The sequence below is a fragment of the Nannospalax galili genome, unplaced genomic scaffold, assembly GCF_000622305.1.
Source record: "Nannospalax galili isolate Female #2095 unplaced genomic scaffold, S.galili_v1.0 scaffold155, whole genome shotgun sequence".
NCBI classification, from domain to species: Eukaryota; Metazoa; Chordata; class Mammalia; order Rodentia; family Spalacidae; genus Nannospalax; species Nannospalax galili.
In genome coordinates, this window is record NW_008339923.1 from 9,916,299 (window position 1) to 9,923,339 (window position 7,041).

The 7,041-nt window shown below is 41.6% G+C and overlaps 1 long non-coding RNA gene across 1 annotated transcript in view; it reads right to left on the reverse strand.

The window, feature by feature from the left end:
- LOC115070649 overlaps window positions 1-6,744 on the reverse strand; it is a 10,094-nt gene extending 3,350 nt beyond the window's left edge. Inside the window, exons 1-3 of the long non-coding RNA XR_003849794.1 lie at window positions 6,623-6,744; window positions 6,478-6,503; window positions 6,239-6,274 (exon numbers count right to left, since the gene is read on the reverse strand). This is a non-coding gene — a long non-coding RNA (uncharacterized LOC115070649). The remainder of the gene's footprint in view (window positions 1-6,238; window positions 6,275-6,477; window positions 6,504-6,622) is intronic.
- Window positions 6,745-7,041: the final 297 nt, after the last annotated feature.

Sequence of the window (7,041 nt, forward strand, 5' to 3'; positions counted from 1 at the left end):
CGAGCAAAAAAGCCAAAGTAGAATGGGGTAGCAAATATTCTACTTCTGGGGAAAATTAACAGTCTCCTAGCAGATTTCAATGCCTATCTAAGTTTCACTTTAAAACAAGAGCAAAATAAAGACATTGTCCTAGTTTGTTTCTCCATTGCTGTGACAAAATACTCTGACCAATACCAACATGGGGAGAAAAAGTGATTAATACATCTTACATCTCCCAGGTCACAGTTCACCAGGGAGCCCAAGGTAGGAACTCAGGGCAGGAACCTGGAGGCAGGAGCTGGAGCACATTGATGGAGGATGCTGCTTACAGGCTTGCTTCCTGGCCCCTGCTCAGCCTGCTTTCTCATGCAAAACAGGCCCACCTGCCCACGGGTGGCACCACCCCCAGTGGGCTAGGCCCTCCCACATCACTCAACAATCAAAAAATGCACCAAGACATGGTTCCAGGCCAGTCCAATGGAGGAAATTCCCCAATTGAGGCTCCCTCAACCCAGGTATGTCAAATTGATACTGAAGCTACCCAGCACACCTTGTAAAAGCCTCACCTCCAAATACTGCCGTATCAATGTTAGAGCTTCAACATTTGAATCTTGTGGTAATATAAATACATAACTGAAAGCCCAAGGGGCACTAAGCATGCATGGCTGAAAGATTTAGGAAGGAAAATTACCCAGGTCCCAGAATCACTCAAGCTTGTTGTGTTCTGTTCCATCCTCAGCAGAGCTGCCTGAGTGCAATATAGTAGCTCGGCTTGGAAGGAACATAACACCTTCTCTCCAGGGTGAAGATGGTGATCTTGGCTCCCCTGTCCTTGGGTAGAAGGAGGACAAACACTTCACATGGAGTAAAAGTTTATATCACTAAATGTTGTTGCTCCCAAATCTACCAATATTTCATCTTAGCTGTACAATTATAATGAAAGAAGACAAACATCTATCTATAAAAAGCTATCTTATTTTATAATATCTTGCCCATAACAGTTCTTTTTTTCTTTTGTTATTGAATTTTTGTGCATTTCATACAGAACATGTCAGTCTTAATCATCTTTATGCCTCTTTCCCCACTGGTGCTCTCCCAAGCCCCCTCCTCCACTGGAATTCAAATATTCTGTCATTTGTCTTAAGATCTATTGTGTCGAGTTAGTATCCCCAAGCATCCCTCAGTGCAAGTTCATCCACTGAGGTCTAGTCAGACTGTCTAGAGTCTCTCGCTTTAGGAAGATCAGCTCTTCCTCACCCTGTAGTAATCAGTTGCCAATATTTCTTCAGCTAAGATTGGGGTCTGCTGTCTATTTGCCCAGTTCTATGCTGAGTTTTTGTCTGTTTGAGTTTGCATGAGTCCTGTGCATGATGACACCATTGCTGTAGGTTCATATGAGCAAAGTCCCAGGATGTTATAGGAATGGACTATGTCCTTCCCTCACTCTCTCCTCTCCCCATTGCTTGCTATTACACTCCCTCCCTCAAGTTAAGGACAAAGTGAGAACCACCTCTAAATGGTCATGACCCAAGGCGACAACTCCTGTAGCTGGGGAGTGGCAGGAAAGGAGCAGCTAGGAAAGTCTCCACGCACTTTCTGGTGACTCATACAAGGACGAATGAACTGAACAGTGCCCAACAGTCCAGTCCACATTGCCTCTTTTTGCGCATGTATGCTCCTTACTTGTGGAAAACCCTACAGTTTTCATAACATCCAGGTCTTTCAGGAGAGCAAGAGACTCAAAAAGCATTGTCTGGCTAAGACCAGTATCTTTCTATTGTTGGAAATACAGGAATATTTTTGTTTCAATTTATTATATTCTCATTATGTTCCTTAAAAATAAAGAAAACACTTTGCCTCATGGTTGCCAATAAGATTTTCTCTTTATCTTTGATATTCTGTGTTATGGTACAGCTAAGAGAGTGGAGAGTACCTTTATTTTTTTTTTTTTCCTTGTTCAGCACAGCTTTGCTGGGCTTTATTATGAGAACTCTTGTCACTACTCACTGCCTTACGACTCCCAGCTGATTTTTCTTTAATCAATTTCTTGTCATTCCTTCCATGTCACACTTCTGGAAACCCCTGCCACGTGTGTGTTCTAATGTTACCCTCCATTGCTCTTAACGTAGATTTCATTTTTTAAAATTTACTTTAAACTTTTTGTGTTTGTGAGTACTTTGCCTCCATGTGTGTCTGTGTACCACTTGCATGCCTGGTGCCCATGGAAAGCAGAAGAGGACATCAGAATCCCCGGAGCTGGGGTTATAGAGGATTGTTAGCCTCCTGTGGGTGCTGGGAACCAAACCTGGGTCTTTTTATCTTTTTTTTTTTTTTTTTTTTTTTTTTTTTTTTTTTTTTTAAAAAAGAGATAGTGTCTTCCAACAGCCCCAGCTGACCTGGAACTTGCTGTGTGGACCAGGCTGGCCTTGAACTCACTGAGCTCTGCCTGTCTCTGCCTCCCTAGTGCTGGGATTAAACCATGCCTGGCTAAACCTGGGTCTTCAATAAGAGCAGCAAGTACTCTTAACTGCTGAGCTATCTCTTCAGCCCCTTGTAAGTTTGGTTTTTTTTTTTTTTTTAATCATATTTTCTTTTTCTTTTCTTTTTTTTACTTTTTATGTGGCATATGCACACAGTCTTATCAAAATTCCTATACAAAGAATTTTGACAGCTTTTTATCTCTCTTGGAAACCCCTCCTGCTCTTGGGAGTTTCTACTGTATGAGTTCTGGGCACTGAATTCAGGTTGTCAGATTTGGTGGCAGGTGCCTTTACCCATTAAGCCATCTCGCCAGCCCTTAGGTTCTTTTCTTTTCTTCTCCTCCCTCTCCTCCTCCCTCTTCCTCTTCCCCTCCCCCTCTCCCTCCCTCTGCTGCTCTCTCTCCCTTGTTGGTGGTTCTGGGAATAGAACCCAAGGCCTCAAGCATATGAGACAAACACTCTACCACTGAGCCACACCCCACTTTCTATCCTTAACACTTTATCGATAACTCATAATTTCATACACTAAGTGGGGTGGTTTACCAGAGTGTGAGAATGTGAGACTATGGGTTATTTTTACTTTCTTCTATACTGTTTGTATTTACCAAGTATTTTAAAACTATATCAATATAGAATGAGCCAAAACTGTTTGCTTAAGATAAACATTCAATTAAAGAATAATAGTTCATACATGGAATGACAAAAATGAAAGAAAGAAAGAAAGAAAGAAAGAAAGAAAGAAAGAAAGAAAGAAATAATAAAGATACACAGCAAAAGAAAACGTGTTCCCCAAATAGTAACCATTGAATACTTTAATAGGGCAAACCAGATGTGAAGAATAAGGGAACTTGTCTGTCATGGCAATAAGAGCTCTTTGTGCAAACAAAGGTTTCTGCAGAGACTACAGTGTTTGTGAATACCCATTTACCCAGGCTAGAAGCTTTTTAAAGGGAAACCTTTCCCAGCAAATTAGCTGCAAATTGGCCTCAGACCTCTCCTGTCAGCCTGCCTGTGCTGTGGTTTTATGATTACTATTGCCTGTATCATCAATTTGTATTTACTATATTCCACTCTTAAGTGAAAACACAGTTTACTGCATAAACCACAAAAGCCCCTGTTATCTTCCTCAGTCCAGCATTAATAATGCATCCTGATGTGCTGTTCATGAATGCAAGTACATTTACAAACTTCGTTAACCATCAAGGCCTCTGGGGCCTCCAGAGAGCCTGGTACCCTGGAAGCCATGGAGGTACCAGAAATGAAGCAGCCAGGCCCCCACCTGGCAGCTGCCAACTGCCCACCGCCCACCATGAATAAAGTCCTGAGCACTGGCTGTCTCCACCAACCCCATGGCAGACCCTCAGACTCTGAATCTAATTCATTTGTCTCCTTGAAAAGGGAGTCTCTTTAAATAATTATTTTCAGAATGTGATTAGTCATGTTGTAGTCATGATTAGCTGAGGCCAACAAGTGAAATTCCATAAGCATTTGCTAAAATGAAAATATTAAAAATAGTTTTTCTCCTTTGAACATCTATTTTGTCCTTTCAAGATAGTCTTAATAGTTTTCCACTCCCCTTTCCTGTAGTGATTGACTTGAAATAACACTCTTTTCTCTGTGTTAAAACAGGTGATTCTAAGAAATGGTACACGGTGTCCTCCAGAGGAACTAGACTTACTGTGTGATGGGGATGTCTGCCATATTCCCGTCCCCACAGTTCCTGCATCTCCTTAGGCACTAATATCATCCTTTGCCTTGTACATTGCCCTCCCTTTCTCTCACTTCCCTTCCTCTTTGTCCTTCCTCGCCCTCGCCATGTTTTCTTCTCCCTCTCTTTCTCCTGTTAAAATCAAAGGTTTGGGAAGCAGCTGTTTCTGGGGTGGCACTAGTTCTGTCTTTATAAGCTATGTGACCTGCAATGAGTTTATCCCTACTTTTAGCAAACCCTTCGGCAGACCTGGGGAGATGCCTGCCTTGCAGAAGTTTTTTCACCATCAAATGAAATTGCTGTGTGGCAGTACTCAGCAAGCCTAGAACACAGGCAAACTCCTAAGTTCCAGTTCCTGCTGGCCTTTTTCCTGTGTCATTTGCTATACTTCCCCTTGAAACTTGACTTGATCTGAGATGTTTAATGCCTATTCTAATTCATTTATTACTTCTTACCATTATATGTTATCTCCATACCCATTATAGGTCTAACACTAGTCATTTGAAACACAGTCATACTCCATTGTTTCTGAGTAATTAAAATTTCTGCCTCCGTAGGGTAGTTTATGAGGTAACATGAATGTCACACATGCCAGTTACCTCAAATCCAGCACATCCCACAGTTTCCACCTCAATAAAGCCTAATGCCAACACTAGAATCAGGTAAACACGTTCCCACTTCACACCCATTTTCTTTAGGCTGGTCACCGTAGGCTTCACCCCTATAGGAAAGTCAAAGACAATGAGTGCCCTTCTCTCACTCCTGGTTCTGTACCCTGCTCTATCTGAACTTCCTGTTGTCCCTGGAGACCCTGGTCTCCCCAGAACCTAAGTAAAACAACCCTTCTGCTATCCCCTGCATTTTGTCATGCCCCCTCCTCTGCCTCTCACCTGACACACACACCTGAGCCTGATCCACCTCCTCATCACAGCTCTTTAGGAAGTGGCTACTGTGACTGGATGCTCGACAGAGAGACCTCAAGACCAAGTGGAGAGAAATCACAGCAAACAGCATCATCTCCAATCATTCTCTGGCTCATGTGAGAACTGCCCTTTCCTACCTGAGTTCGGGTACCACTATGAGAAAAGAATGACACAAAATGCATAATAAAGATGATTCGCACTTCACATCCCTGCCATTCACCTCAAGGCTGCTCTGCCTTAACTAATTTCCACATTCACTATATTTAAAAACCCTGATGAACAAGAAACCCATGTGATCTTTCATATTCACTTGGAGGGATTCATAAAATAGATCATCCAACTAACTGTGAAACTTCACCAAATTCCATGGGACTTGAGTTAACTCCACCCTCGCAATGACATTAGATTTTTAGTAGAGTTATCTAGATGGACTCATCATTTGGAGATGCTTTTTATGACCACTGAGATAAAATAAGCAAAGTGGGGTGTGTTCTTAATAGCTCAAGAAGAAACTTCTCTCTCAGTGGTCTTGCTCAGCTGTCAATAAGCTTGTGTTTCCCCTACTAACTAATGTATAGGATCTTAACGTTGGGAAGAAACCTATTGGTCGTCTGCTTGTATGCCAGTTCTGAGTGGAAAATCATCCTGGACTCGTCCCAGTAAGTTCCCCGGGAATCTCTTAAAGGAAGATAGACTCTAGTCTCACGCTATTTTGCTTCTCTAAATAATGAATGTCAAGGTGATGTGAAATAGACTCAAGATGATTTCAATAAACTGGATGTAAGTGGATGTGAAAGTGGTAAAGAAGTCTCATCAGGAGCAATTTAAGTTTTATGAGCATCATAAAAGCTATATTTATGTGGCTGATCTTTTACACTGAGCACATTTTAGATAATATGGGAGAAGTGAAGTTAGCCCTGTGTTGTTCTGCGAGGAGATTGTAGTCTAGTGGAGACTTTTACAGAAAAGTTTACAAAAATAATTGACAAGCTGAAACACAAATCACATCAGAAAGGTAGAGGTAAAATGTCTTTGGTGTTTGAGACAGAGAAAATGTCCTTCTTACTGAAGGGATGGGTTTAAAGGGCTAATAAAAATGAAAAGGCATTTAAAGGGGTGGGGATTTGGCTCAATGCTAGAGTACTTACCTAGCGAGTGAAAGGCCCTGGGTTTGGTCCCTAGCTCTGAAAAATAAAATAAAATTTAATTCAATTAAAAAAATCTAAATGGTATTAGAATTTTATCTCTTCCCTAAATACCTCACCACATAGCTTACAAGTCTATTACAGACCTAATCAGAGAAAGTACTGAATAATTTTTTGTTTAATCAGTCAGTGACAAAAACATTAAAACTTAAAAGGACATCATGCTGAATGTGAATTTTTACCTGAAAGACAGTATAATCCTGGGACCCTGAAAAAAAAACAATGTAAATAATCACAGAGATTGTCACATTTTCATAGGATGGTGAATTAGATGTGAGTAAAACCCTGCAGAGCTGACCCAAGAATGTGCTCATTCCTCGTGCTTACCCTTAGTTCATATAGGATGCAGCGCTCACCTCAGGTCGCTGAAACTCCTTAAAGATTGAGGAAGAGCATCCAGGTTGAGTGAGCATAGATGAGTCATCAAATTGGATTAAGGAAGGTTGGTCTAATTCACTGTGTCCACACTGAAAGGACAACAAGCTGGACCATCAACAGCATCATGCACAAGCCTCTGCTAGAACCCCAGATTTCGCAGAATTCAATTTGTCAACACTCAGCACCAGGCCAGATTCCCACTGAAACTTATTTGATTTGCACAAAGACTGAGTTTGCATTCGCTCAGGAATGGGCCCTTGGATGCACACATGGCTTATTGGGGAAGTGAAGAAAGCATCACCGTGAGAGTAGAGACATGGGTCATGATGGTGAGGCAGCCAACACAGGTATTATACAACACAATCAAT